The 25,815-nt window shown below is 39.0% G+C and overlaps 1 protein-coding gene across 7 annotated transcripts in view; it reads right to left on the bottom strand.

Annotated features, from left to right (window-relative positions):
- Nucleotides 1-18,949, bottom strand: part of KTN1 (kinectin 1) — a 115,511-nt gene extending 96,562 nt beyond the window's left edge. For all 7 annotated transcript variants that reach the window (XM_023255713.2, XM_045059946.1, XM_045059947.1 and 4 more), the window contains exon 1: nt 18,818-18,949. The gene's annotated coding sequence lies outside the window, so the exon portion shown is untranslated. The remainder of the gene's footprint in view (nt 1-18,817) is intronic.
- Nucleotides 18,950-25,815: the final 6,866 nt, after the last annotated feature.

Genomic DNA, 25,815 nt, shown 5'->3' with positions numbered 1-25,815 from the left:
TGAAAAACAAAATCAAGGACTTTTTATCACCATATGGACTTCATTATGTTCTTGAAGCTGCAAAAGGAATACATAATGGAAAGTTAAAAATCAAATAGTCCAGATAAAACTACCATAAACTGGAAACAGGTACAACTTTTATATTTTAACAAACATTTAAACCTACAAGAGCCAAAAAACAAGTTGTGTTTTGGGGTTTTTTCCTATTGATGCTATTGATTTGACATCACTCCTAATAAGCAACCTAAACAAAAAACAGTAAGTTACCTTATTAAGAACAATCTCTGAGAAAAAGTCAAGTCTCTGAGATTTCACCAACTGAGTTTCCACACTCTTAAACTGTTTATAAACTATCTAGTTAACATAATCAAAACACTGAATACAGTGCACCTTCAAAATTTGTGATTGCAAAGACTCCCTTCCAGACAACAGAAATATATTTTAAGAAGTTCGAAGGAGATACAAGAAATCTAAAATATAGTCACAAGAAAACAATCCCATTCATAATAGCACCGGAAACAATAAAATACTCAAGAATAAATGCAACCAAGGAAATGAAAGATGTATACACTGAAAGCTGTTAGACAATGAAAGAATTGAAGAAAATACAAATATATGGGAAGATATCATGTGTTCAAGGAATAGAAGAATATTGTTAAAATGTCCATACAGTCCTAAGCCTTAGAGCTATAGATTCAATGCAATCTCTATCAAAATTCTACCAGCATGTCTTACAGAAATAAACCATCCTAAATTTCATGTGGAACCGCAGAAGACCCAGAATAGCCAAAACAATCTTGAGAAAGAAGAACAAAGCTGGAGGCATCACACTTCCTGATTTCAAACTATACTACAAGGCTACAGTAATCAAAATAACATGGTAGTAGAATAAAAACAGACACATAAAGCAATGGGACAGAATCAAGGACCCAGAAATAAGCTCACACATATCTGGTCAATTAGTATTTGACAAGGGAGTTAAGAATACTCAATGGGGAAAAGATAGTCTTTTCAACAAACAGTGCAGAGGAAACGGGATATTCACGTGTAAAAGAATAAACTGAACTCCTATCTTACAACACTCACAAAAATTAATTTGAAATGAATTAAAGGTTTAAATGTGAAACTACTAGAAGAAAACATAAGGACAAGGCTCCTTGACATTGGTGTTGGCAGTGATTTTTGGATAGGACACCAAAAGCACAACAAACAAAAGCAAAAATCAGTAGGACTACATCAAACTAAAAACTTCTGTATAGCAAAAGAAACTACCACCAAAATGAAAAAGTAACCTGTGGAATGGGATGAAAATATTTGTAAACTCAGTATCAAATAAGGGGTTAATATCCAAATTATGTATGGAATTCCTACAACTCAACAGCAAAAAAAAAAAAAAAAAAAAAAAAAAAAAAAAAAAAAAAATCAATTTAAAAAATGGGCAAAAGGGGCACCTGGCTGGCTCAGTCAGTTAAGCATCAGACTTTGGCACAGGTCATAATCTCACAGTCCATGAGTTCGAGCCCCGCTGTCAGGCTTTGTGCTTACAGCTCCTAGCCTGGAGCCTGCTTCAGATTCTGTGTCTCCCTCTCTCTCTGCCCCTCCCCTGCTTGCCCTCTGTCTCTTTCAAAAATAAACAAACATTAAAAAAAATTTTTTTTTTTAATTTTTAATGGGCAAAGGACCTGAATGGACATTTTTCCAAAGAAGATATACAAATGGCCAACAGGCACATGAAAAGGTGCTCAATATCACTAATCATCAGGAAAATGAAAATCAAAACCACAATGAAATATCACCTTTGACCTGTCAGAATGGCTATTATCAAAAAGACAGATAACATGCACCGGCAAGGCTATGCAGACAACACTTGCACCCTGCTGGTGGGAATGCAAACTGGTATAGCCCTATGGAAAACAGTACAAAGGTTCCTCAAAAATCCAAGCTCATACATACAGAAAGTAGATTGGTGGTTACAAAGAGAGGGAGGGAGAATTGGTGAAGGTGGTCAAAGGGCACAAGCTTCCAATGACAAGATGAGTAAGTTCTAGGGATCTAATGAACAACATTGGGGCTACAGTTAACAATACTACATACTTGAAAGTTACTAATAGAGTAAATCTTAAAAGTTCTCACTGCAAAAAACAACAAAACATAAAAAATAACTGTATGAGGTGATGGATATGTTTACTAACCTTATTTGCAAAGTATACATATATCGAATCATTACACTGTACTTTACATAATGTTATCTCAATTACACTTTCATAATGCTGGAAAAAAATAAATAAAATAAAATATAGCCATAAGAAGAGGATCCTATCCGGGGCGCCTGGGTGGCGCAGTCGGTTAAGCGTCTGACTTCAGCCAGGTCATGATCTCGCAGTCCGTGAGTTCGAGCCCCGCGTCAGGCTCTGGGCTGATGGCTCAGAGCCTGGAGCCTGTTTCCGTTTCTGTGTCTCCCTCTCTCTCTGCCCCTCCCCCGTTCATGCTCTGTCTCTCTCTGTCCCCAAAATAAATAAACGTTGAAAAAAAAAAAATTAAAAAAAAAAAAAAAAAAGAAGAGGCTCCTATCCTAAAGCTATTCTGTTCTGCAGACTGGGCTTAGAAACCATGTTTACAAGACAACCTTAAGAGCCATGTGAAGATAGATACTGCCTTCAAAAGACAGTACACAGCTGCCACAATTCTACATTTCAAGATCTATAAAAGACTTGTTTTATTAGAAGATGCCTGAAGAATTAAAAAAAAAAAAAAAAAAAAAAGGTGAAAGCTGCCATGTACTGAAAAGAGCAGGAAGTAGTCAAACTAAAATTGGTGAATTCATTATGGATAAATCCAAAGTCACTAACTAAAAAATTTAGGTGCATCAAAAGTCATTCAGTATAAACAAGTCATTCCAATATCCCTTTCTCTCTCTCTCTTTTTGTTTTAAATACAAAAGGCTTACTAAATCAGGAAAACCCAATACACATTATAGAATGACTGATTCTGGCAGAACAGTTGATAAAGTAGACAAGCTACCTTTGAAGACAAGATAGGTAAATAATGAATATGACTGAATGGTAGTACCAATCAAGGAATAGTTAAAAGGTTAAATGATCATATCCCAAAGATGCCAATTAATGTTTTAGAAAGTGCCTTAATCACCTATCAAAGGACTCTCTGTTCTCTGCCTGAACTTACTTACATTTTAATAAATTTCTTGAATAAGTCAGTTTATGATGATGTGTTGAACATAAGAATATCTCAAACGAGGAATGAAAACAAAGGATAAACCAACTAAATAATGTTTCATAAAGTAAGATTTTTATTTTATCCTTTGCCACCAAACTCCTTCAGTTCCCCAGCTGGAAGAGCAGAAATTCCAGTAGCAGTAGCTAGCTTAGATAAGGAGGGATACCATGTTATTTCAGTCTACAGATTTACCTCAGATAATAAATTGTTCAGGGGTACCTGGGTAACTTAGTAGGTTACGTGTCCGACTCTTGATTTCATCTCAGGTCATGACAGGTCATCTCAGGTCATCTCAGGTTCATGAGATCAAGCCCTGCACTGGGCTCCTCGATGACAACACCGAGACTGCTTTGGATTCTCTCTCTCTCCCTCTCTCTGTCCCTCCCCTGCTTATGCATTCTCTCTCAAAATAAATTCTATTAAAATAAATAAATAATTCAATTAACTGGTTTTCATGAAAATGGCTCTTGAAAAGTACTACTTTTCTAACAATGGCTTTTTTTTTTTTTGTATTAGGGACTGTTCACCTAAATGCACACTAAATATTCTACAGTAAAATTTCAACATTATGATTTCAGCTAAAGACGTGCTCAACAATTTATTTAACATAATGGTTTCCAACTATATCATACATATCGATGTACTACACACAACTGGATGAACCCAGCACATTTTGCTTTGTACACATATGCCAGTCAAGAGGATCGCAGAGCTAGCATCTTCTACAACTCTTCCATCGTTTCTGCCTGGCTTCTACTTCCGCACTGTTTAAAGGACTTGTGTTTGGCCTTTATTCCTCTGAAGGTGCTTATCTGAGCCATAATTTGACTTTCAAGTGCAAATAAAATTGTTTTTAAATGTTTATTCATTTTTTGAGAGAGTGCGAGCAGGGGAGGGGCAGAGAGAGAGGGAGTACAGAATCCAAGCAGGCTCCTGGCTCTGAGCTGTCAGCACAGAGACCCACGCGGGGCTTGAACTCACGAACTGTGAGATCATGACCTGAGCCAAAGTCAGACACTTAACCAACTGAGCCATCCAAGCGCCACTCAAGTGCAGATAAAATGCAAGATAACCCTGAGCTCCAAAAATGCTGAAATTAGTGCAGAAAACAGTACAAAAAGAATAAACTTTCCAAAGAGTAACACCCCACCAACCACCACCAAGTTTTCTCTTCCCTCCTTTGGTATGATATGCCTTCATTTTACCTATTACATTTTACATTCAAAGTGTATTTGTTTTCAAATTGTTTCTATTTACATTAACTCATCTTCATTGCTAGATTAATATTTTCTTACATGTGAAATTGGTCAGTTGAGATGGAACACAACATAACTTACCATTAAAATTAATGGAATATGTTTTCATATAATAGCTTTTCGCTTAGCAGCAGGGTTTTCAAGAATGAATTCAAGATATTAAAGCAAGGATAAATACATTTGATTCTGAGTTCAATAAGAGTTTAGAGGGCAAGGGACACCAGTTCTATCTCAAAAAGAAAAAATTATTCAGCCTCAGCTAGACTAGCAAGGGATACCTATACACCAAAATAGACTAAAGAAACACAGGATGAGTGAGATCAACTAGTAGGATTAAGAATCACACTTCAAGGCTTAAAGATTTTAATTGTAATCATAACAAATTAGTGTGATACTAAAATCAAATTTATTCTAAAGAGTTGAATAATAACCCAACAAGATTAAAAGAAGGCAAGAGTTGAGCAAAGGAAGGGAACAGATCACAGAACTAGAGCAGTCAGGATACTGTGAGCTGAGCTTCAAAAAACAAATTATGAGGGGCACCTGGATGGCTCAGTTGGTTAGGCAGTTAAGAGCCTGACTCCTGGTTTAGGCTCAGGTCATGATCTCATAGTTCAGGGGTCCAAGCCCTTCCTAGGGCTCTGTGATGACACAGTGGAGTGTACTTGAGATTCTTTCTCTCCCTCTCTCTCTGCCCCTCTCCTGTGTGCACACACGCACATTCTCTGTCTCTCTCTCTCAAATAAATTTAAAAAATAGGAATAGGTAAAAATGAAGATGAAGACTCCCATAAGGATGGTTTTATTCCAAACACTTAAAATGACAGATAAAACATTCACATCTCCCCATAACTGTAAATATCTTTTCAGTTATTCTGTGATTGATGTATTTTTTTTTAATGTTCATTTGTTTTTGAGAGCGTGTGCGCACGCGCGCGCGCACACACACGCATGCACAAGTCGGGGAGGGGCAAAGAGAGGGAAACAGAATCAGAACTAGGCTCCAGGCTCTGAGCTGTCAACCCAGATCCCAACATGGGGCTCAAACTGTGATTGATATATTTCTTGTCTCCTTTCATCATCCTTGTTTCTCTTTTTATTATTCAGTTTCTTATAATTCTTAGAATTTGGGGTTGGAAAAACCATGTAGCTGGTGTAGAGATGCCTAGTATAAATAGGTTGTTAGCATCTTCATAGTATTTAACAAGTCTTTAGTCCTTTTTATTTCCAATAAATTGGTAAATTTAGAGGCTACATCGGATTCAGGATTATGACTTGAGTGTAAGACTACAGCACAGACAACGTGGCATATTTCCAAAAGTATGTATCTAATGTCCAGATGTCTCCCCTTTTGTAGTGATATTAGCAGCTACTGGTTATCCTTGCCTAGACATTATTCATTAGGGAGATGCAAATTGGTGGTATTCTATCATTCTTTCTTGATTAGGTAGAATACATCTATACAAATTTCTTCCCTGACCTGAGAAACAATTCATATGAGTAGGATAAATGCTTCTATTTACCAATTGTCAAAATAATAATCTGGTCCAACAGCAATTAATTAAGGTTTTTTTTAAAAAAAAATGTTGTAGTATGGATTCACAGGTTAAACACATTTGATTGGTTTCAATTCATTAGTTATTACCTTTATTGATGTTCAAATTCCCTTTTGGCCAATGGGATCCTATTCAGGACGGCTCCTAAGTTGTTTCAACACTACCCTCATACTTTTTGCCTCTATTGCTTCAGGTATGTTCTAGTCTGTGGCAAACAGACTCTAAAGTGGTCCTCATGGTCTCTGCCACTTGGGTGTTCTCACCCTTGTGCAATCTCTTGGTAAGGGTGAGTGAGATCTGTGACTTGCTTCATATCAATAAAGTATGGCAAAGGTGACAGAATGTAATTGATTACTTATACATGATTATGATACTTAAGACTGTAACCCATGTTACTGAGGACATGCTTCGTCTCCCTTAATGGCTTTGAAGAAGCAAGCTGCCGTGTTGGTAAGCTGCCTATGGAGAAAGCCATGGAGCAAGGAGCTAAAAACAGCCTCCTGGACAATAACCAGCAAGAAACTGAGGCTTTCGCTTAGGCAGCCTGGAAAGTACTGAATGCTACCAACAATTACATGAACTTGGAAGCATATTTTTCCCCAGCTAAGCCTCACATGAGACCCCAGCCCTGGTCAACACCCTAACAGCAACTTTGTGAAACACTGTAGACCCAGTTAAACTCCTGACCCACAGAATCCATGGTCTAATAAATGTGTGTTGTTTTAAGTATCTAACCCTGTATCATACTGTAACAGAAACTAATCATTAAATTTTAAGTTTGTCTCATACATTTCCTGCTTAGACTGAGAAAATGCCCATTTTGAGCACTAATTTACTTTTATTGTGAAAGGTATTTAAAGACCACAATATAGGCACCAGGAGTGCTTTTTGCTACTAAGGCAGTCATTATTTCTAGGTCTTCTTAGTCAAAAAGGACCAGAAAATGTATATATTTTAAGCTAAATTATTGCATGAGGGCATATAGAACGTTTCACTAAAATTAGTACTATGGAGTTTTTATGTCATTTCACTGAACTTAACACTACATCTGTTTTCAACAATGCTAAAAATCTGTTTTCAACAACACCAGCATAATCACTCATTTCATTTAGCCCACAATGCACACATTACATAGTACAGGAATAACAACGTATATATACATTACCACCAAAATTATGATTATAGTAGTTTGAGATTTGCCTTTTTTGCCATCGTTCCTCCACTCTCTTCCCAGGGTATATTTCAATTGGGATATACAGCCAAGTTACCATGTTTTAAAGTCACATGGCATAGTTCGCTCTGGTGTTCACCAAGTGAATACAAGATTCAGTGGTTTCATTTTACTTTTTATTTTTAAGGGTTTTTAAATTTTCATTTAACAATTATGTAAAATATTTAAATGGCTCCAAAGTCAAGTCTTAAGAAAAATTAATTCAAAGCACAAATTATACCCTTGTGCTTTTCTACACTGTAGGTCTCTCCCTCATAAGTAACCATCATTTTTTAGATCTCATTTTCTTCTATTTCTTAATGTTATTTATTCATTTTAAGAGAGAGAGAGAGAGAGAGAGAGAGAGCAAGCAAGTGAGTAAGCGCCGGGCAGGGGCAGAGAGAGAGAATCCCAAGCACAGAGCCCAACACAGGGCTTGATCCCGTGAATTGGGATATCATGACCTGAGCTGAAATCACGAAGTGGAGAAGTGGATGCTTAACCAAATGAGCCATCCAGGCTCCCCTCTCTTCTACTTTTAATAACACACACACACACACACACACACACACACACACACACACACACACAATCATCTCCTTTATCAGTACAGGACTGCATATTATAAACACTTCTATCCACTTTGCTTTTTGTGTGTGTGCGTGTGTGTATGTGTTTTTTTTTTTTTAACTGTTCCAGAATAGACCTACTTTGTGACTAGAGGCACAGTGAGCCAGGTAGAAACAGTTGAAAATAAATTATGTAGAAGGAGAGGTAACAGGGGATTTAGCACAGATGGAAAAAAAAAAATTGTTTTACATCTCTACTCAAAATAAGCCAGACAAACCAAAACCCCAAACCATAGGAAGAAAATTAATGATGAGGGAGGGGGAGAAATCAATAAAAAATATTAATTAACACCAAATGGTATTAGTTTTATAAAACAGTCTTCATAAAGATTTTTAAATTTCAACATGTTAAAGACGTCAGAGATAAAAAGACTCCTTTTTTTTTAAGTAGCAAAAAGGTTATAAAACAAAAATAGAACTGAAATAGATGGGTGCATATGAAAAAGCAACTCCAAATCCAAGAGATGAAAACTATACATACTGGCAAATAGACTCAATAGACAAAATGAAGTCCAGACTGAACAGAGTAGAATTGGTAAACTGCTACAGAGTACTGAATTCACCTAGTATAAGGCACAGAAAAATAAAGAGAAAAAAAACCTGAAAGACCAATTGAGGTACAAAGACCCCAACTTAGGTTTTTCAAAAAAGATGTGAAAATAACAGAAGCCATATTTGAAGAGCTGAGAATTTTCCAAAATTGAAGATCAGATTCCTCAGATTATATGTATACATATTCTTAGTATTAGTTGGATATATAGATGTTTGTCCTCATATACAATACACTGTGGTGAAATTGTGAAATACAAAACACAATGAGCTGCTATTTAAGGAAATAATTAACCAGACTGCTTCACAACAAGTATCCGTAACAACTTAAGAAACCCAGATGCAAACCCTGGCATCATGGAAATGTTTGCAAATCTCTTATAATGTCACCCGGAGAGAGTGGAGACTTCAAATTTATCCGTACTTTAAACTCTATCCATATTTTAATACTCTCATGACTCTAAAAGCAAGGTGTGAACAATGCATAAAACTAGTAATTCAAAGACTTATTTCAAAGCATCTACTAAATTCACACATTCTAGCCCTTAAAAAACCCAAATTGAAATGCTAAGCAGTAAAAATTTACAGAAAACAGTAGCATAAAAGAGAAGAAACACAAATTAATTCCAGGCAAAGAATTTTGAAAGGCAACATAAAACTTTATAAGAGGACATGTAAGAATGTCTTTATAACCTTGTGGTAGGGAAGGATTTCCTAAACAAGACACAAAGTATAAATCATAAAAGGAAAATACTGATAAATTCAACAAAATTAAAATTTTTATCTATTAACAAAGACACTATATAACAAAGAAGACAAGTCACAAAGTGGGAGAAGACATTTGTGATACTAATCAGCAAAGAATTAATATTCAGAACCTATTAAGAACTCCTATCAAAAAGAAAAGCAACCCAACAGAAAAATCAACAGTCATTCCAAAGAAAAGGAAACAAAAATGGCCAGCAAACATTTGAAAAGATGTTTCTTCTCAGTAAGCAGAAATGCAAAACCTACAAGGTATCATGAGGCTTACTCTAATATTTGCCAATTATCAAGTATAGGCAAGAATGTGGAGCCATCACATGTACACATTAGTGAGGGGAATAAACTGGCACAACTGCCCTGGAAAACAATTTGGCACTGCCTAATAAAGCTGAAAATGCACCCCCCCTACAACTCAGCAATTCCACTCCTAACTAAACAGAAAGTCCAAAACAATTTGCTCAAAGGGCAAATCTCAACTCATTAGTGAGCAGAAAAATTAACTTAGTGGGTCTTAATTATCTTATTTTTAATGAAATGTCCTACCATCACATAGGTGTGGGTTTTTTTCAACAAACTTTCTTGTTCTATATGTGGCACATCTGATAATGTACTGAGTCCCATAATGTAAAATGTATTTCCTACTGTTAGTAACAAAAACATTTTTAAAAACACTATCCTGGAGGTATTTATGTATGCAAGCGTACCAATACACCTATGCAAGGTGTTCACAGCAGAATTTTTAATAACAGCAAAAGAAAAGTGGAAACAACCCAAATGCCTGTCAATAGGTAATAAAGTGAAAAATATTCATATAATGAAATTCCATGCAGCAGTGAAAGTGAATGAATTAGAGCTATATGCAAAATGGTGGAAGAATATCAGGACCATAAAGCTGAGGGTAAAAAGAAAGTTGCAAGCGAACTCATACAGAAGGATCTCTTTTATGTAGAGTTCAAAAACAAAACAGAAAAAGAAATATTTTAGGAATAGAAACAGATGTGGTAAAATCACATAAAAAAAGTCATCAAAAAACAAAAATAAAAGCAAAAAAAGTTGGGGCACCTGGGTGGCTCAGTCGGTTAAGTGTCCAACTTCGGCTCAGGTCACATCTCATGGTTCATGGGTTCGAACCCCATGTCAGGATTTGCACTGACAGCTCAGAGCCTGGAGTCTGCTTCAGATTCTGTGTCTCCCTCTCTCTCTCTGTTCCTCCCCACTCACACTCTGTCTCTCTTAAAAATAAATACTTAAAAAACCCCACAAAAAACAAAAAAGGCAAATATAACATAATGGTTACTTCTGGGGGCAGGGAAGAGTAGCACAAAAAGAAAGAAAAAGTTAGGATAATGTTCTTGAACTGGTATTAGATACAAGGCTGTTCACTGCATCCTTACTCTTTATCTTTCATATTTTTTATTTTGTTTTTATGTACTTAATTTTTAACAAAAAAAAAATTTAAAGTTGAGTGAAAGGTACACAGATATTTGGTACAAAGGTATTTCTTTTATATTTCATCTTTAAATTGTACAACATATTCTATATGCTTTTGTACACCTGAATCATTCAATACTTGTTTTAACTTTCAAAATAAAAAAAAAATGACGAGTAGAAAGAGATAAATATAAATTAAAATCTCTCAACCTCTCAATCTCTCTCTTTCTAGCTTCAGCTCTGGTCATGATCTCACAGTTTGTCAGTTCAAGCCCCACAGCAGGCTCACTGCTGTCAGCACAGAGCTTGCTTCAGATGCTCTGTCCCACTCTCTCTCTCTCTGCCCCTCCCCTGCTTACGCTCTCTCAAAATAAATAAACTTAAAAAAAAAAAATCCTCTCTCTCCCACTGACCCTGCCCTATGCTCACTCTCTCTAAAATCAAATAAAAATTTTTTTAATTGGTATGTTATTTTAAATGCTGCTGGGATGTTTTGCTTAAATAAAACTGAAAGAATATGGAATATAATTACTCACCTACTTATACCATATAAACAATGCTAGACAAGCAGGAAAGAATTCAGCCTGGTTCATTTCAGTTATTTTATATTTATAAAGTATTTCTTGTCTCCCCTACCCCTATCAGACAAGGTAAATGCATGGGTTATATTTTACATAGAATTCCGAGGCTAATCTTAAATGTGTATTTTACTTGAAAACTGCTCCAAAAATTTCAAGCTCAGAAAGACGTTATTCAAGTTAAAACTAAATGCAATTTTCTGGACACTCTCCCACCCCCAACAACCAAAAGAGCAAAATGACTAAGTCGCTTTTATAAAGGATCCAATTTAAACTTAAAATTATAGTTAACATCTAGGTCAAACTGGAAGGGATTTAAGAAATTACTCCCATTCATTAGCAACAGGGTATCAACCACAAGGATTATTATACACCAGAGAACCTGAAACTGTACCCAGATATGAACAGTACCAATATGACAAGCTTGAGAAATTCACTTCACAGAATTCATAACCTTCAGCCACCCTCAGACATCCAGGTTATGAAAATGTGAAAGAATTACACAACACATTTCAAATTAACATGACTTCCAATAAACTGAATACAGGTCAGAAGCAACATAAAGGAATTCAACCTGTGCGTGGATATTAAAAATTTAAGAAAACATCTTAAATGTTCAGCGACATAGCATTCAGAACACTGGGGAGCTTTCAATGTACAGCTTAGCCTGTTCAAATTTATTTCAAAGATAACTAGATCTAAACACATGCAATCACTAAATTATGTATGCACACATTTTACTCAGAAGACTTACATTACTGATCAACAAGGTTAACTGGTACTATGCACAAAAATATTTTTGCTGGAATTCGTGTATTAAATCATTTTCCATTCTGCTCCCAAGAATAAACCTGAAACCCTTATTTTTGGTCTCACTTTACATGGCATTCCATGTAAATCAACTAGCCATGCTAACAGAAGACTGATGGCACAAATGAGAAGCAGAAGGCTCAATGAGTCCCAATCATTTTCAAACAAGCAATTCATTCATTCATCAAATTGAGCACCACCTACTACAAGAAATATAGTTCCCTGGTAAAGAAGACAAAGTTCCCACTTCAGAGTGGGCAGTTACAGCAGTAACTCATAACACACATTCACAGAAATGAGCCTGAGAAAATTTCTTGGAATCTAGAAAGAGCATAGTCTACCTACTGTTTCTACATAAAACATTTTATATAATATTTGGTTTTAAGTTGCTTTTACTATTTTCTCCACTTGAAAAATTTCAAGTCCTCAAATTTAAGTCACTAACATTAAGAATCAATCCTCTAACTCTGGGAGAAAAAAAAAACCTGTATAACATTAATGTAGCTTTCTAATACCTAACAGATAATTGCACATAGACAGTGCCTATTTATTATTCATTCATGTATAGTAACCTCTACGCCCCACATGGGGCTTGAACTCACAACCCCCAGATCAAGAGGGACACACTCCACCAACTGAGCCAGCCAGGCACCCCATTATTATTATTATTATTATTATTATTATTATTATTATTATTACTTTAGAAAGCATTCTTTCAAAACAGTTCAATGAATCAGGATGGGCTCTGGATCAGAATACCTCAGTTCACATTCAAGTTCCTCCTCTTACTTGCTCTTTAAACAAATTATTTAACCCGTTTCCCTAGTTTCCACCAAATAGTACCTATCCCATAAAACTGTTTAAGAGTATTATATATGGCACCGTACATAAGTGTTTACAGAGACCAACAGCAAATAAGCACCCTAATACTAGCCATCACTTATGTAGCAACTAGTAAGATAACACACGCAAGGCAAATGAACCTTAGGCAGTTTAAGACAGTTAAGTTCACACATACAGTAAGTGGTACTAGTTAGCAGAGCCGAACCTAAGCTCTTAAGTCTCCCTAGCACACATGCTTTTTCCACTACACCACACATTATATAATTCAACTACTGGGGGGGGGGGGGGGGGGAGGACTTACATAAAATCTTGGAGTTAGTAAAGTCTAAGACTTGTAGGTCTCCTAAATACTGACCTCCAGCTTACTACACCAGACCACACTGTTTCCCTGGCAAATTAAATGACTCGTGCAAAAATAATAATTGTCCCACATTTTCCAGTGAGAATGTAGTATAACATCAAGTCTTGTGATAGACAATTACTGAAAATCATGTAAGTTCTTGTAAGTCATGGTGCCTATGTGGCTCAGGCTGCTAAACATCCCATTTCAGCTCAGGTCATGATCTCATGGGTTCATGAGTTCGAGCCCTGCATGGGGCTCTCTGCTGTCAGTGCAAAGCCTGCTTCATAGCCTCTGTTTCCCTCTCTCTCTCTCTCTGCCCCTCCCACACTAGCGCATGCATTCACACACTCTCAAAAATAAACAAACATTAAAAAATAAATAAATGTTACAGTCAAAATAAAGAAATATGGATAAAGGACATTTTCCTCTTATAATGGTAGGCAGCTAAGATACTATGGCCCCTATGAAACTTACTCAACATGAAAACTATCTTAAAGGAGCTCTCTCACTGGAGTAAATGACATTTCTCCCCTTGATAAAAATACATAGGCTGGTGTCTACACAGAAAGCTAAATGTTTCTGGCTAGCAGTTTACTCTCCTATATACTCACTTATTTCTATAAATCCATTAAATAGGAGAATGAAAACAAAAACTGTTATTTCTATAAAAACTAAGTTACATCCTTTGGAAGGCCTTGATGAATGAATGGAAAATCTAGAATGATTTTTAACTTGGAAAGCTTCCCAGTGCCTACATTTTCATTCCATTTTAGAGAAACCAATACTAGAAATCATAGGCAATGCTTTTAGGGTATGATTTACAGAAAAAAAGATTAGTAACCCCTACTCAAAGACAAGAGATTGATCCAAATAAAAAGTAAATGTTCTTAGTTAAAACATGCAAGTTATCTAACCGATGGTCCTAATCACACAGAGAAGGTCCAAAAGATCTCCACCACACTCTAACATCACTCCCTCCAACAAGGGGTTCTCCTCCCACTTTTCTGCTGCTCTCTGCTCCTAGGAAAGAAGTAAACTGAAAACTATATGTATCCAAGAATGAGGTATCCATCACAGTGAGAAACTGCAGAATAAGGATTTAATTCACTTATAATGAATAGATATTTAATAAATCTTTATTGAACTGACCGAAACCCTTAAGATCCATCAATAAACAAAACAGACAAAAAGCCATGCCTTCACAGAGGTTATAGTGTGTGTTGGGGACACAGAGGAGGGACAATGAACACAATCAACAAAGAAATTATATAGTGTTGGAAGGTGGCAAATGCCACGGAGAAAACAGAGCAAGATATAGGGATCATAAGTAGGGGAGTACAGCTTCAAATAAAATAAGATAGACCTTTTGAAAAACATTTGAAGAACAAAGATTTGAAGACTACAGGGTTGGCCATGATGGTTTTTTAGGGAAAAAGTGATCCAAAGAGGGACAACAGCCAATGTAAAGGCTTTTACTTTGCCTATGAGAAGTCATTGCAGGGTTTTGAGGAGAGAAGTGATAGAATCTAGTTGCTGAGTTGAAAAAGACCAACGGGAGCTAGGGAAGAAGCAGGAAGGCCAGTTAGGAGGCTAACTACAGAAATCTAGGCTAGAGATAAGATGGCCAGGACCAGCCTTGAAAGCAATACAGGTGGTAAGAAGTGACTTGACTCTAGATATATTTTCAAGATAAGATAGAACCAAGAATGCCAAGTGTGAAAGAGATAAGTCAGAAATGACTCCAACTTTTTTTTTGCATGAATGTTGGATGGAGCTACCACCAAATGAGATGAACTAGACTGTATCTGAGGCAGGTTTAAAGAGAAAAATGAAGTTCAGTTTGAATTGAGTACTTCACCTACAAGCAGAAATGCAGAATAGGTTGTCTGGAGTGCAGAAGGAGAGCCTGGGCCGGACATATAAATATGGAAGCCATCAGCATATAGGTATTTAAAGCCATGACACTGGATGAGATCACCAGAGAAATATAAAAAGAAAAGTGAACCAAGGACTGAGCACTTCAACTTCAAGAGTAGAGGATGAATCATAAGGCAGAAAGAGCAAAGCAATTAGTGAGGAAAGAAACCCAAAAAACACTGTCCCTGAAGGAGGGGAGTATAAACAAATTAAGTTCCACTCTGTACACAAATCACTTCGCTGAAACCAGATTTAAGTTAAAAGTTCTTAATCAGACTGTAGTAAAGTGATATGTAAAATACTAAATCATAACTTTTATAAAAGGAGTGGAACATTTCTTAAATAATTCCTAGAAATACTCTATTTTCTATTGGAGTCTCTACTAAAATTAGTCTTAGCACTAAAAGTATATTTTGTCTATTTTATCTTTTTAACATAAAAGTCTGTAACATTAGAGGAGGGAAAAAAAAGCCTAAATGGTCTGCACTGCCATCTCTCTCAAAGACCAAAAACTCATTTAAACAGCAAGTCAACAGCCCGGCATACAAATAATTATAAATTGTCATTACTTTTCTTTTTCTAGAGCTCAGATACCACAGGTTAAGTTAATCAAACTCCTTAGTTCATATTGCTTAAGATTTTTTCCCCGTTTGATTTTAATTTTGTTTATAGAAAAAGTAGCATATACTCCTATCTAAATCAATGTTTTCCCTGTGATTTGCACATAAACTACATTTTTAGGATGAGAACATCCAAAGTCATGTTAACAAAAACGGAAAGAGAAAGGAATGAAACTCAACTCTATGCATAACAGTGATTAATGTCATTTCTAAAGAACCAGTTACTCGCTTCTAGCCTCTAAGTAGTCTGGATTTACCTTCAAAATAACTAAAAACTTAAAGAGTACACAGAACAAGCAGCTTATAAGATGTTACCCTCAAATATTTGATGCTCCTGCAAAGCATGGTCTCTCTACATTTCTTTATTACATATTAGAGGTCAGATTCCTGAAAAATCCAAAAGTACTTCCTGAAAATACTAAATTTACTAACAAATGAAATTTTTACAAAGTATTATGAGATCCTTTAGATTAAAACTTTGCTACAGGGGCAGCTGGGTGGCTCTTAAGCGTCTGACTTCAGCTCAGGTCATGATCTCATGGCTTATGGGTTCGAGCCACAAGTTGGGCTCTGTGCTGACAGCTCAGAGCCTGGAGCCTGCTTCGGATTTCACATCTCCGTTTCTCTCTCTGCCCCTCCCCCCATTCATGCGCGTGCGCGCGCGCTCTCTCGCTCTCTCTCTCTAAGAATAAACATTAAAAAAATTAAAAAAAAAAAAAAAACTTTGCCACACAAAAATTATAATATTTAACTAAAATTGTATCTTCCATATTTTTAAGGAAAATTCTATTTTAACTTTAATAACAGTAAAAACCGTGAGTCGTAGAAGCTTCAAAAAAGCGTTCACTTCTTAGGCACTTTAAAAAAGCCATATTGATTGGGCGCCTAGGTGGCTCAATTGGTTAAGCATCTGACTTCAGCTCAGGTCATGATCTCACAGTGAGTTCCGGTCCCGCACCGGGCTCTGTGCTGACAGCTCAGAGCCTGGAGCCTGCTTCAGATTCTGTATCTCCCTCTCTCTCTGCCTCTCTCTCTCTCTCTCTCTCTCTCTCTCTCTCTCTCTCTCTCTCTCTCTCTCTCTCTGTCTCTCTCTCTCAAAAAACATTTAAAAAATTTAAAAATTAAATAAAAAATTAAAAAGCCATATTGACTTAATTAACAGCTAATTATTACAATGTTCTTCCCACATTAAAGCCTACAAACTGGAAGGATGCTTGGGGTCAGAGACCCAAGAAAACACTTGCATCAAGCAGAAAAGACTACTGATGCTAAGGGATGACATAGAAAAACCTAAATTGGAACAAAATCATAAATTAATGACTCTTCGGAATGCTGACCCTGAGTCATCAAGAAAAGGTTAATACTCAATATCCCTTACAATTTTAAAGAGCTTAATATTTAAAGAAAATTTTTCATTGGCTTTCTTTTATTTTAAGCTTCAGTGTGATTATGAGTCTCATAAAGGTAAAGTAAATAGAACACCGCATTCTCTAAGCACACTGGACAGAGATACAGTTATGACCGCTCATGCTGTACAATTAGAAAAGATATTTCTAATTTTACAAAGGAAGATGAATTTTTCTTAGAACCTACAAACAATAAACCCAGCTATTTCTTGTTAGATCTTTGAATGAAACGGGGAGGAGGGAGAGCTTGTTTATCAGAAAGCACAGTAAATATGAAAGCCTACAGCAGGGCACGTCTACCCCAAATACAGATCAACTCCAAAGTACTCAGTGTTATTCTTGCAAAGATCATCCCAGTCTTGTTGGCAACCGTTTTAGCCAAGCTGGAGGCAGTGTGGCCATTTGCCTACTAGGTGAGATAGAACAAGTGCAACCTAATTTAGCAAAAACTCAATTTTTAAATCAATTCCTAAACAATTCAAAGTGCTCTGTTCACCCCAAGGTGTTTATCCATAGCAGGCTACGGCTGTCTAAAATTTTCAAGACTTTCCACAAAGCATCTCAAAAAACCCACAACTTGGAACAGTTAGCTCTTTAAGCAGTGCCTATTCACATACCTTCTAAGGATTCCTTTTCTGATACAGGCCCAACTACGAATTTCGATTCCTCCTTCCTCCCAGAAGGAAAGGCTAAAAGTAAACAGCCCGCTCTTTAACCTGATCAAGCCGCAGCTGTACAAGGTTAGGATGCCGCTCCCGGCGCCGGGAGCTGCCCTTCTCTGGTGCACACATGCTCCTCGACAACCAACGTGCGGGGCTGCACATCCCACACCTGGTGTCTGATTACCGTATGACTTTCCTAGGCTGCCGGTTTGGTTTTCTGCCTAGCTCCCCAACGCCAAAATTCTCATTGTTGGAAACTGAAGGGGGAGGGGGAATCACTAAGGAAGACACACCCCTCAGGGAGAGGAAGGGATAACTTCCCCCGTCTCGAGGGCGGTCCAGAGATTTTTCCAAACTCTCCCCAAACGCATCTTTCCCAGCCCCAACTCCCCCCCCGCCTTCCCGACCGTGACCCAGGGACACGCACCCGGCGGTGGGAGGGGGCACTGGGAAGAGGGCCAGCACCGGTTCCCTAAGTATCCGGAGGGGCAGCGAGAACTGAAATTCCAGCATGGCGTAAGCATGGCCCAGCTCCGGCCCAGGGACGCCGCCGGAGACGCGCTCCCTCTGTCCGCCGGCCGAGGAGGCGGTAATCCGCCTTCCTCCTGGGGGCCCACAGGCCCAGCTAAAAATAGGCGCCTCGGTCACCCCAGGGCCCTCTCCGGCCAACCTCGCACCGGGAGACGTCCCCGGGGGACTCCCCGGCCACACTTGTAGGCGCCGCGGCGGAGCCGGGGTCGGGCCCTGGGCGGCCGGGCGAGGCCAAGCGGCCCCTCGGAGCCTTCCCACCGCGGCGGACCGACCCAGGCAGGAGCTTCACAGGGGCGACCCGGTGCCCGAGGCCTACCCAGCGGGCTGTGGCAGCGGCGGGCGGTGTCCGGGCCCCGGGGCCGCGCCCCCCGTCCGGCGCGGCCCTCCCGCCCGCCCTGGGACACCGCGGCCGGCACAGCCCTCCCTACCCTGGTCCCCAAGGCCGGCGCCCGGCCCGGCGCGGCCTGCTCACCCTTACCCTAAGCAGCCGGGGAAGGAGACCGGGAAGACGCGGCGGCACGGGCACTACAGCCCCGGCCGCCCGCTCAGAGGCGCCGCCGCCGCCGCCGCAGTTGCTCAGGTGCCGTCGCGCCGCCCGGCAGGAAACGGGCGGCTTCGGGGCGGGGCGGCCCCCGGCACGTCCCGGCGTCTGGGCCGGCGGTGCCCGGAGACCAGCCCCTTAAAGGGACAGGCGCCCGCCGCCTTTGCCCTGGCGCACGCGTCCGTGGGCTCCGGTAAGCCCCAGCGTGCAGCTAGCTTGGGATTCCGGGGCTTTCCTCCCGAGGCAAAGTCCCGCAGCTAGGTGGAGGGTGGGAGTCCAGGGTTTGGAGGCTCAGCGGAATTCCCTTCATTCATTAGCCCTGCTCTCGTTCCCTCGCTCCCTCCTTACCCCAAAGCTGGTTTCGTCTTGCATGGCCCTCCCACTGAAGCACCACCTGGCCCCCACACTGGTTGGGGTTTTTTTTGTTGTTTTTTTTTAACCTTAACCAAACGATCCTCGATTTCACCCTGCGCGTCCCAGATTTCCTCCCAGAAATCACTAGAAAACGAAATCCGCTCCTCTGTCTCCAGAGTTTGTCTGAATTCTCCTTCGGGTAACCCTGGCTTCAAACGGAAAGAGAAATTAAAAACTGACCCAAACAAATTGTGTGCAAATATTATGAAACTGCTGTGTCTGCCAGCTGGTGGCCATTCATTAAGCCAGAGTAAATAACAAGAAGCTGCCTCGGAAGGGAGAGGTTGGCCCGAATCCCTGCTTATTAGTCTGCTCTTTGCTGAGAGGATAGCAGCGATCTTCCTGCTCCACTGGCAAAGGAGATGTGCTGATTACCATTGCTTATTGCTCATCAGTCTCTTGCAGAATGCCAAGCACTGCCCAGAACATATACAAACACCCCCAGATTCTCCTCAAAAATGATTCAAACGCTTTTAGAGTGTGGATAGAGATAAATAAAACGAGGACTCTTCACTAACTCCTCCCCCTACATCCCGACCAAGGAGGAATAAAAGCAATCTTTAAGGAATGAACATCAGAACAGTTCCTACACCAACAGAGAATTTCCTGTATATGGGCTGGCTAAAAACGCACTATACGTTTGTATTGTAATTATTTTTGTCTAAGCTTTCTAGAGCACCTCCAAAGTACAAATGAAAACTGAGCAAGAATGTGTTAGCCTGAGATGTTGAGAATTCTGCCAGTCTCCAGCCACTATTTCCTCCAAAAATGCATTCTGTCTTATTTTAACTCCAGAAGTGTCCTTTTTCCTTTCTCAGTAGTGTTAGTCCCTCAGCTGCCCCAATGCCTTCAAAGCAATCTCTAAACCACTGGCTGTCTCCTAAGCATGTGCCAAAGGTTCCAGCTTTATTGAAGAGTGAGACCATTAAACTCAATACAAAGGGGGAAGTGCATCATTTATATAATGGAGTTTAAGGACTCTTGATTTAGCTCACAAACAATCACCTAACTTCCTCTGGTTAGTACCAAGACAGGTTTTAGGCTAGAATAAAAATTTTTATCATTTTTCTGACTTCAGTAAAACCTCAGTGTCATTTTAGAGACAGTAATATTTAAGTACATTTGTATATAAGACAGTAAGTCGAGTTTGGGGACATGTTTACCCTAAATATACTAAGTTTTACGGTCAGAACTCACTCATTTTTGTGTGCCATAGTTTGAAATAAAGAAGCATAAATGTATCAGCTATTTCAATTTTTCTGGATGATTGGACTTTTGACTTTTTAAAAGGAAAGTGAGTAGATGCTTGATTCTTTATAAGATTTCTATTTATTCACAGCTAAAAAAAAAGACTAACTAGAACTGTTATGCATGGTAAGCCCTATTAGGAATTAAGACCTACCCTGTACATTTTTAAATATAGTATAATATAACTATAATTAACATATAATTAACCTAAAATATAATTAATCTTGATTGCTGCTTACTACCTTCCAAAAACTACTGAGACAGCAACTAACCTGCTAAAGGATTAGCATCTGAGGTATCACTAAGTGTAACAACTCAGAAATTAAATTTGATTGAAAGCTGTAGAGTGTAACACTATCACCTGAAGAGTACTCATCTCTTTTTTTTTTTTAATTTAACAAAGCACAATTTACTAGAATGCGTCTTCTGATAATAATTCTCTTTGTTCTGAATTTTGGAAAAGTTTTAAAGACACACAGTACACATCTCTCCAGCAGAGAGAGAAAGCTAGCTATTCCTGTTTTGTCTAGGGAAGATTTCCCAGAAGTGGTGAGTTATACAGAGATTTGAGTAATATGTGAGTAACAGATTACATCTCCTATTCCATCAGATCAGGGATGGCAGAGATGAAAGTATAATGAAGCAATTCACAGAACTAGAAGTAAAGGGCAGATTCCAGGTACACCTTCTCCACCCATTAATGGAATGGAGAAGTGCATAGGAACATCTGCGGCTGTAGATTCACAAGTGATCAGCTATCCCAACAAAGTATCTAGCACGTAACTGTGTTTATTGGAAATCTGCATTGTGCCCCTTTGACATGTTGTCTCTTCAAGCATATGGTATTCAGGTGCTTTCATGACAAATTACTTGCCACTCTTTGCATGGAGAGGTAGGTTCTGTGTCCCCTCCTCTTGAATCTGCAAAGGCCAATAGGATATGCTAGAAGTAAATGTCCCAAGTTCTGGGCCCAGGCTCTAAGAGATAGGCAGCTCTACTTCCTGTCTCATGGAACCACAGATCTTAGAGCCCTGAGCTACTATGTGAAAAGTCCAACAACTTTGCTAGAAAGACCATGTGGGGAAGTTGTGAGACTACATGGGGAGGAAGAGAGACCCACCTGGGCCTTGCCTTCTAACTGTATCTACCACTGGGCCAGATAAGTGAATGAAGGCGTCCAGAATCCCAGACTTTCTACACCACAAGTTAAATACCACCAGTGGCCCTAGTCAGTACCACATGGAGAAGAATCACCCAGCCAAGCTCTGCTTGAATTTCTCACCCTATATAATTTTTATAATTTTTAAAATGTTTTTATTTATTTTTTGAGAGAGGGAGAGAGAGCGAGCAGGGGAGGAACAGAGAGGGAGGGAGGCAGAGGATCCCAAGGGGGCTCCGCATCGACAGCAGAGAGCCCAATGTGGGGCTCTAACCCATGAACTCTGATATCATGACCTGAGCCAAAGTTGGACACTTAACTAATTGAGCCACCTAGGTGCCCCAATTTTTATGATTTTTAAATGGCTTATTCTTCAATAATAGAGAAGCAGAACAATCTTTGTTTCACTTCTGAATAGCTACAGGAAATATTAAAATCTCATATAAGCAGAAGGGAGTTATCCCAAGACTTCCCTGGGGCCTTTCAAGGGAAACTTGGGCAGGAATGGGCAGAGAGGAAAAGCTACTTTGTAGCTACTTTGTAGCATAATTTAACATTACTGAAACCACAGTCATGTCTCACATCTTCAAAAACTCGTCCAATGATTGAAAACTAGTGGATTTGATGAAGAAAGACGAACCAGTACTGACTGTGCATATATGCACTGTGCAGGTATTTAATGTACATTATCTCACACAATTACCAAAACCACCCTATAGTATAGCACTGGGCTCACACTGAGTAACTAGCTCAAGGACACAGAACTCAAAAACCAGCACCTAAACCCAGATCTGTTTGACTCCAATCCCTATGCATGTGCCACTGCACTAGGTTGACTGCCAAAACATAAACCCTTAGATATACAAACATTTAAAATGTAAGTTTTGGGGCACCTGAGTGGCTCAGTCAGTTAAGCATCCAACTCTTGATTTTGGCTCAGGTCATGATCTCACGAGACTGAGTTCTGCATCTCACTCAGCACACTGGGTGTGGAGCCTGTTTAAGATTCTCTCTGTCACTCCCCTGCTGGCAAGTGCACACTCTCTCTCTAAAAAACAAATAAGATGTAAGTTTTCATTTATATGTAGGTTTCAATTATTCCTGATATCTTTTTTAGCTTATTAGCTTAAATAATGAGCACACATGTAACATTCAACCTAATCAGCAATATAAGAATGGCTACCAGCCAGCATCATATAAACTCTTCTAACAGAATTCAGCATTGAAAAATGTACACTTCATCCAAATATACCTAGTAATTGGAAGAAACAAACTTTGATTCTATGCACTTCCTTATAAGGATTTTATACACTTCCTTATAAGGAGGTTTTTGGTTTTTTTTTAATATTGAATTTGCAATCACAGAACCTTACTGTGCTCCTTCTTAGCTGAGTGACCTTGGACAAGTCATTTCACTTCTCAGAGTTTTAGTTTCCTCCCTGATTAGCAGATGAGACAAGTACTTAGCTCTAAGGGTTAGTGTGAGAATCAAATGAGATCATGTATTTTTTTAAGGTAATCCTACACCCAACATGGGGCTTGAACTCACAACCTGAGATCAAGGGTTGCATGCCCTACTGACTGAGCCAGCCAGGTGCCCTGAGATCATGTATTTTTTAAAATTTTGAAACTATGGGGCGCCTGGGTGGCTCAGTCGGTTGAGTGTCCAAATTCAGCTCAGGTCATAGTCTCACAGTTGGTGGGTTTGAGCCCTGCATCAGGCTCTGTGCTAACAAACAGCTCAGAGCCTGGAGCCTGCTTCAGATTCTGTGTCTCCCTCTCTCTCTTCCCCTCCCCTGCTCATGCTCTGCCTCTCTCTGCCTCTCAAAAATAAATAAATGTTAAAAAAATTTTTTTAATTTGAAACTAGAAAATGGTATATAACATATTATTATAGACTAACCACCTTATGACAGTTTCTTACTCAATATAAATATTAAATAAGGTGTTGTTTAAGCTAAATTATATCTGAATTATAACTATGATATCAGCTACTTTTCATACACTGCTTATAATTGCTAATTCTAACAACAGTCGAGTGAGATGTAATTGTGCCCATTTTTTAGTCGAGAAAGCAGGCTCAGAGAGTCAAGTAATTTGTCTAGGCCAAATGGCTAATAAGTGGCAAAGCTGAGTCTGAAACTCCCAAATCCAAGCTTCTTCCACTCTACTGCCAACATGCCAACAGGCTAGTTTATAAACTGCTTGTACAGCATAAAAAAAAGGGAGTTAATATCTCTCCTGTCACCTCAGGCGAAATACTCCTACCCATACCAGATAGGTAGGAATCATTCTTATCTCTAAAAACATTACATGTAACTCAACAGTCTGCTCAAACAGCTACTTCAGTGTTTAAATGTTTAGTGTTGCCTTCACTGCTGTGTAATCCTTCTGTTAGTCTAACCTCAACCTTGGACACATGTTTTTTTCTTTCTAAGATTTTAGTTAAATTCAAGTTAGTTAACATATAGTATAGTATTGGTTTCAGGAGTAGAACTTAGTGATTCACTACTTACATGTAACATCCAATGGCCCAAAGGCAAGGGAATTAAAAGCAAAAATGAATTATTGGGACCCCATCAAGATAAAAAGCTTCTGCACTGCAAAGGAAATAATCAACAAAACTAAAAGGCAACCAACGGAATGAAAAAGATATTTGCAAATGACATATCGGATAAAGCGTTCCTATCCAAAATCTATAAAGAACTCACCCGAAAAACAAATAATCCAGTGAAAAAATGGGCAGAAAACATGAACAGACACTTCTCTAAAGAAGACATCCGGATGGCCAACAGGCACATGAAAAGATGCTCAACGTCACTCCTCACCAGGGAAATACAAATCAAAACCATACTGAGATACCACCTCACGCCAGTCAGAGTGGCTAAAATGAACAAATCAGGAGACTATAGATGCTGGAGGGGATGTGGAGAAATGGGAACCCTCTTGCACTGTTGGTGGGAATGCAAACTGGTGCAGCCGTTTTGGAAAACAGTGTGGAGGTTTCTCAAAAAATTAAAAATAGATTTACCCTATGACCCAGCAATAGCACCACTAGGAATTTACCCAAGGGATACAGGAGTGCTGATGCATAGGGGCTCTTGTACCCCAATGTTTATAGCAGCACTCTCAACAATAGCCAAATTATGGGAAGAGCCTAAATGTCCATCAACTGATGAATGGATAAAGAAATTGTGGTTTATATATACAATGGAATACTACATGGCAATGAGAAAGAATGAAATATAGCCTTTTGTACCAACGTGGATGGAACTGGAGAGTGTTATGCTAAGTGAAATAAGTCATACAGAGAAAGACAGATATCATATGTTTTCACTCTTATGTGGGTCCTGAGAAACTTAACAGAAGACCATGGGGGAGGGGAAGGAAAAAAAAAAAAAAGGTTAGAGAGGGAGGGAGCCAAAACATAAGAGACTCTTAAAAACTGAGAACAGGGGCGCCTGGGTGGCTCAGTCGGTTAAGCGTCCGACTTCGGCTAGGGTCATGGTCTCGCGGTCTGTGAGTTCGAGCCCCACGTCAGGCTCTGTGCTGACAGCTCAGAGCCTGGAGCCTGCTTCGGATTCTGTGTCTCCCTCCCTCTCTGACCCTCCCCCGTTCATGCTCTGTCTCTCTCTGTCTCAAAAATAAATAAAACATTAAAAAAAAAAAACTGAGAACAAACTGAGGGTTGATGGGGGGTGGGAGGGAGGGGAGGGTAGGTGAGGGGTATTGAGGAGGGCACCTGTTGGGATGAGCACTGGGTGTTGTATGGAAACCAATTTGACAATAAATTTCCTATTAAAAATGAATGAATAAATGAATAAATAAACAAAAATTAAAAATTAAAAAATTAAAATTAAAAAAAACACCCAATGCTCATCACAAGTGTCCCCCTTAATACCCATAATCCATCTAGCCCATCTCCCTCCCTCCTCCCTCTAGCAACCCTCAGTCTATTCTCTGTATTTAAGAATTTCTTATGGTTTGCCTACCTCTCTGTTTTTATCTTATTTTCCCTTCTCTTTCTCTATGTTCATCTGTTTTGTTTCTTTAATTCCACACAGGAATGAGATCACATGATATTTGTCTTTATCTGACTGACTTATTTCTCTTA

The sequence above is a fragment of the Felis catus genome, chromosome B3 (assembly GCF_018350175.1).
Source record: "Felis catus isolate Fca126 chromosome B3, F.catus_Fca126_mat1.0, whole genome shotgun sequence".
Classification (NCBI taxonomy): domain Eukaryota; kingdom Metazoa; phylum Chordata; class Mammalia; order Carnivora; family Felidae; genus Felis; species Felis catus.
This window is presented reverse-complemented; position numbering and strand designations above follow the sequence as displayed.